Consider the following 6,831-nt stretch of genomic DNA (forward strand, 5'->3'; position numbering starts at 1 on the left):
TATTTTAAAAGACGACGGTAATAGAAACCCGTCGTAGATACATAACTTAAACACCTAAAAAACTGGGATCCGAATGGATATTTTTAAACAACGATGCACCAAATTAAAAAAGTGTCGTCTAATTAAAAAGGTTCTATTCCGAGTTAAAATCTGAATCTAAAAACAATGACTGCAGCTATGAAGTCACCGCCATAGAAAGTAAAGGCGGCGATTTATAAATAGCCACTGTGTAATCTCATAAATAAAAACGACCAAATTTTCTTAGTTAGCGATGCATAATTTCAAAGGAATTGACGTTGGTAAATTACAAAAAATACGCCGTATTAAATTAATTTACCACGACGGTAAAAATAAATTTATCGATTTTTTAACGACAGTGTACTACGACGGTATCTATAACTCTAATGTCCGCATAAGTTGTACTAACCACGACGGTTTGTTCAATTAACGATGTGTACAATTTTTTTTACCACTTCGTGGAGTTAAAAATACCGTCATATTAAATAAATTTATACGTCTACAATTACCAACTTTGCCATTGATGAGGTCATGGCTTCCCCAATCTTTAGACTTTTAAGGAAAAATCTAGTGTGTTGCACAAACTGAAATTTTTTTTTTGGTCTGATACACAAACCGATTTTAACTGCATCTCTTTGTTCAAATGAATTTTAGCCACTTAAAGGTTGAGATCTCTGCACTCGAGGGAACTTCAAAAAGAGAGAGAAGTTGTGGGTATTGTGAAAGCTGACCTATTACCATTGGATTGTTATTTGGTTATGGTGGGGATTGGTTTGATCTCATTAATCCATGAGGTAGCTTTTGATTTAGGTTTTCTATGGGAATCTATTGTGTATACTTTAGCTTCAACCTTCCGATTTGGGGTTTTGATTTCTTCCTGAATTGGCTAATGAATTGGATCCTTGTAAACTTTTTCTAGTCAAAATTCTTTCTAGATTTTGACTCCTTTCTGAATTGGGTGTCGATTTGGTTATATTATGTGTTTTTGGGTATGTCAATTGGGTTGTTTTACAGTGAGAATTTTCTGGGTATGATTTCTACATGTTATGGAGGTGTGTTGATAGAGAAGAAAAGGCCACCAGTGACCAATGCGGTGGCCGGAGGAGGCCGGGGTAAGGGGTCGGCGATGGGGAGGTTTGTGCTGGGTTTGGTTTTTATTTTTCTTATTTTTTTAAGTTTCCAGTTTTTCTTTTTTTTAATTTTATTGGAAGGGTAAAATTGGAGTTTTAGAATGTTAAAAGTAAACCAAAATTGATGGTAGTTGACGTGTCATGTTATAGATCGTTAGATTATTACGACGACTAAGATTAAGCGAAATGTGCAAAAATGCGTAAACTTTAAATGCAGAGGCCCGTGCTCTAATCCTATTAAAAATGAGGAGATTCCTTCAACAACATTATAGAAACTCCCAACTTCAAAACCAAATTAGGATAAGAAAAGATTGTGTATCGTTGCCGACCCAATTATTCAATGCCATATTTTTTGAAAATGAGAGGTATCAAATCACAATACAATTCTTCAAGGAGAGCATTATCATGGAAGAGGATTATTTTCAAACTGATGAACTAATTTATTCCATACCATAAATCATTAATGTTTAGGCTTTTTTGTTTTTTTAACAGGTTGGGTTGTCAATGGTTTCATTTAGAGAGCGTTTTTGGTCACTAATTTTATCCAAGGTATAAGCTCACCACCTTTTCTCAACAATTGACACGTGTCCATATGCATAACCGTGGTTACATAATACAAAGTAAAAAGTTCACCATATTTATGCCTATAGACATGTGTCAAGTATTAAGAAGGGTGGTGATGATACACCTTGGGTTAAAGGTGTGAGAAAAAATATTTTTGTTTTATTTATGAACTTGTTAATAGGCCTTTTAGTGTGTTATTGGGTTGTACTGTTTTTTGGAGAGACTTAATGGGTTGTACTTAACATGTGTGAAAGTTTTACTTCAAAATTCTTTATTTTAAAGCCAATATCTTTCTTCTTTTTTTTCTTTTTTTTGTCGATTTTTTTGGATACCTAAAACATGTATGAAAGAGAGTTTGCTAATATGTATACTTAACATATGTGAAAGATAATTTGCTAATAATATCAATAATGCAGTAATTGAAGAATTTAAGACTTCTAAGCTTCTTGTAGGGTAAAATTTTAGACTTAAATAATGTTGTTTTGTATTGCATTGCATTTATTTGTGGTTTTGTTTTTGTTAAACTTTTATTTACGTATGGAGATGCATTTTAGGATAACACTCATTACATCCCTGACTATGTGTATTTTTACGTTTATTAATAAAATTCACTTGTTTGACCCCCCCCAAAAAAAAAATTTCACTTGTATTGTCAAGTTATGTAAGTTTCACCCAATTGGCTTTCAAATCTTGGATCAACCATGACCTCAGGTACACTCACTGTGATTCTTTTCCTTCTCCCCCTCTCTCCTTGCTTTCAATTTTTCATTTTTTCTTGAATTTGTTTTGTGGTTTCAAATTTTTAAGATTTACCAATAATTTTTAAGTTTAATACCAAACAAGTTTTCAGATATTAAAATTAGTATTAATCTTCTTAATCCCTCCCATCTTCTCACTACTACAAAAATCGAAATAGACGACGGGAATCCACCGTCGTTTAGAAGGTTTTCAAACCGTCGGGAAATTGACTGCCATCTTTTGATATATAAAACAATGACGGCTAATACCCGACGTCATTAAACCATTCAATGTCAAAAACTATTACAAACCGACGTCTAATTACTATATATATAGTGTAAAATGAAACCTTCGACAACATTAGACAACGATTTTATTAAAACTCAGACTTCTAAAGCGTGTTACATGTCAAGATCAAAACAAGCACCGACATATAGATAATTATCCACGTCCCTAATTGAAGGAGTACAGACTTGTATAACCTAGAAACCGTCATGGTTAACTTATACTACATTAAATAATAAACAAACTGACGTCTAACTTGTAAAAGACGACGCATACACAAAAGAATGGACGTTTAAAGCATATTACATGTCAATAATCACACAGGCACTGACGTACATATAATTATCCACGTCCCAAATTGAAGAATACAGATTTGTATAACCTAGAAACCGTCGTGGTTAACTTATACTACGTTAAATAAATAAACAAACCGACGTCTAACTTGTAAAAGACGACGCATACACAAAAGAGCGGACGTTTAAAGCATATTACATGTCAATAATCACACAGGCACTGACGTACAGATAATTATCCACGTCCCTAATTGAAGAATACAGATTTGTATAACCTAGAAACCATCGTGGTTAACTTGTACTACGTTAAATAAATAAACAAACCGATGTCTAACTTGTAAAAGACGACGCATACACAAAAGAACAGACGTTTAAAGCATATTACATGTCAATAATCACACAGGCACTGACGTACAGATAATTATCCACGTCCCTAATTGAAGGAATACATATTTGTATAACCTAGAAACCATCATGGTTAACATATACTACGTTAAATAAATAAACAAACCGATGTCTAACTTGTAAAAGACGACGCATACAAAAAAAAGGACGTTTAAAGCATATTACATGTCAATAATCATACAGGCACCGAAGTACAGATAATTATCTCAGTCCCTAATTGAAGGAATACCGATTTGTATAACCTAAGAACCGTCGTGGTTAACATATACTACGTTAAATAAATAAACAAACCGTCGTGGTTAACATATACTACGTTTAACTTGTAAAAGATGACGTATATATATAAAAAAGAACGGATGTTTAAATCATATTACATGTCAATAATCACACAGGCACCGACGTAGAATGATTTAACCACGACACACATGTAGAAAAACCGTCGCGTATATGATTATCCACGTCGGAATTTAGGAGAACAACACGTCCATTTCTTGCTAGAATCGTCGTTTAAATTATACAAAGAAGCCCCTTGGATAGAGTTAGACGACGCTTTTTCTACAAAGCGGACGTTTGAATATTTTAAAATGACACAATATTACTCAATACCGACGTAAAAAATCCTACCCACGACTACTTTTGTTAAAGGCTTATGTTAAAAATTATATTGAAGGCGTGGACAAGAAAAGAACGACGCGGATTATATTTTCAATGTCGGTTTTTGTAAAATAAAGGACGTTGTTAATTCCTTCACTACGTCACGAGGATCCAATTGTATGACATTGTAATGTCTTACCACGTCGGTTTCTAATACATGTTGACGTGGTTGGGGTTTTAAAATTCGCTTGTGTAACCCTCCTTGACATATGTATTCTCTGAGACTTCATATGTTTTAGACTAACCGACATCCAGAAAATCTGTCACGGCAGTTAATGGAACAGAGCTGCCTTTATTTCACCATTTAGACGACGGTAGGTTTTAATCATGAAAGTAGTGTTTAACAAATTCGTCGGTTGGAGCACTCCAACGTCGTGTTATAGCGAAATATACGTCGTGCATTGTTTTGTAGGCCGTCGTTGATGTTTATTACTACTAGCCGCTTGTAATTTAATTTTTAATAAACCGACGTGTTTTCATTTTCAGATGGCGGTTTTTATTTCTTTACGGTCTTTTGCATTTTCTTTCCACAACGTTTGTAAAAATACAACATTGGTTTTATTTTAGACGTCTATTTTTCCAATTTTTTAACTGGACCGTCGTATTTCCCACCTTTAATCCAATATTTAAAATTTTTGATTTGTTGTGCCCAAAGCCTGCATAATGAAAATGTGATCAGAATTAAAATGATATACATAGCTATTAATTAATGTCATACAATTAACCGCATAACCAATGTCAATCAATCCATATATCTTCCCACCCATCTCTAATACTTTCACTCCCAAACTCACCCACTAGGTCATCAATTGTGTCAACATTTGGTATCCCTCTAGTAAATGGCTCACACTCAATTCTAATATCACCTAGCACATCATCACCAATAACATCATTATATTCTCTATTAGGCATTGATAACACTGCCGACCAACCACGATGCATTAGGTCGTCAACATCAAATATTTGTTTGACTTGAGAAGCCATAACAAATTGGTCATTCCTCTGTCAAATTTTACTAAGATCTACAAGGGTAAATCCAAGTTCGTCGACTATAAGGCCCGAAGTGTTATCTATCCAATCACACCTCAAGACTGGGATTCTAAACTTTTGGTAGTCAAGGCCCGAAGTGTTAACTACTACATCTTCTTCCAACTTATCTAGCTTGGAAACATCTACCGTCTTTGCACATATAGCATTGAAGAAGAAGCACAATTGAGTTATTGCATACCTTGCAGGCTTCTCCAAAACAGAACGAATTGCCATATGGAGCAATTGTTGCATCAAGGTATGACAATCATGAGATTTAAGGCCAAGAAGTCTTGAATCTTTTAAAGATACAAGATTTTTTTATATTTGAAGAATAACCTTTAGGGACCTTCATACTATAGAAAGAATTGCAAACCGCTCTCTTCTCTGCTTTTGACAAATTCCAAGGCCCTGGAGGCAAGCGAGTACGTCTTTCTCCATACTCGGGTTGCAAATTAATTTTGACCCTCATGTTCAATAAATCTAACCGAGCTTTATTTTTTCCAGGGATCTCCAGCAATGTACCAATGATACTATCGCAAACATTCTTCTCAATGTGCACAACATCTAGGACATGCCTCAGAGGAAGGTATTTCCAATACTCGAGATCAAAGAATTTTGATTTCTTCTTTCAACAAACTCTATCACCATCATGCTCACCAACACTTCCCCCATTTTTCGAGCCCCATATGTAATTAATAACTTCAACCATATGCAACACTTCTTCTTCAGTTAATGGCTCGGGAGGCGTGCCATATTAAGGTTTCCCATTAAAAGTTGCAGGCTGCCTCCGATATGGATGATTGATTGGTAACAATTTTCTATGCCCAATGTAACAAATTTTGTGGCCATTTTTCAACCTGTGACTAGGTGTATCATCGCCGCATATTGGACAAGCTTTATATCATTTAACGACACAACCAGATAAGTTCCCATAGGCAGGAAAATCATTAATTGTCCACAGTAATACACCTCTGAGTGTAAAGTATTCTCCTATGTGTGCATCATACACTCCTCTAATCCCATCACACAGAGATTTTAAATGATCAATCAAAGGATCTAAGTAGACATCTATATCATTTCCGACCTGTTTAGGATCAGAAATCAATAAGGTCAACATCATGAACTTTCGTTTCATGCATAGCCATTGTTGGCACTAAAACTGAACAGATAGAGATGAGTGCAACTTACAAGTGATGTGGACCAAGGTCTAAAATATCGGTGGTATCGGAAATATCGGAAGTCCAAAAACACGGAAATATCGAAGGAAATATCGGGATATTATCGGTATCGGTAAAAATTGAATAAAAACCAAGGAAATTGTAAGAAAAACTTGGAAATTTTTATTGCAACTTTGCAGGATGTTTATTTAGTCAATTATCGATTAGTTTATCACAAAAAATTGGAAGGAAATGCATTGCATGATGGATTTAACTGATTTAAGTTGATTATATAGCGAGGTGGCAAACACTGTAAGTGTAGAAAATATGTAGTAATTAATGAAAGAAGATTAAACACACCATAATCATTTATATATAATGAATTACTACAATATTTTACACTTTATACATTGCATGGTAAGATACATTAGTGACTTAGTACCACATAGAGTTCCTATGAGGTTCAAAATTTTCACTATCTTCATCATCTCTATGTGTAGAGTAAGTATATTTTGAAGAGTAGTCATCAAATGATAAATCCCCAAAATAGTTTTGCAT

This window comes from Prunus avium, chromosome 8 (genome assembly GCF_965620075.1).
Source record: "Prunus avium chromosome 8, drPruAviu1.hap1.1, whole genome shotgun sequence".
Taxonomy (NCBI): Eukaryota; Viridiplantae; Streptophyta; class Magnoliopsida; order Rosales; family Rosaceae; genus Prunus; species Prunus avium.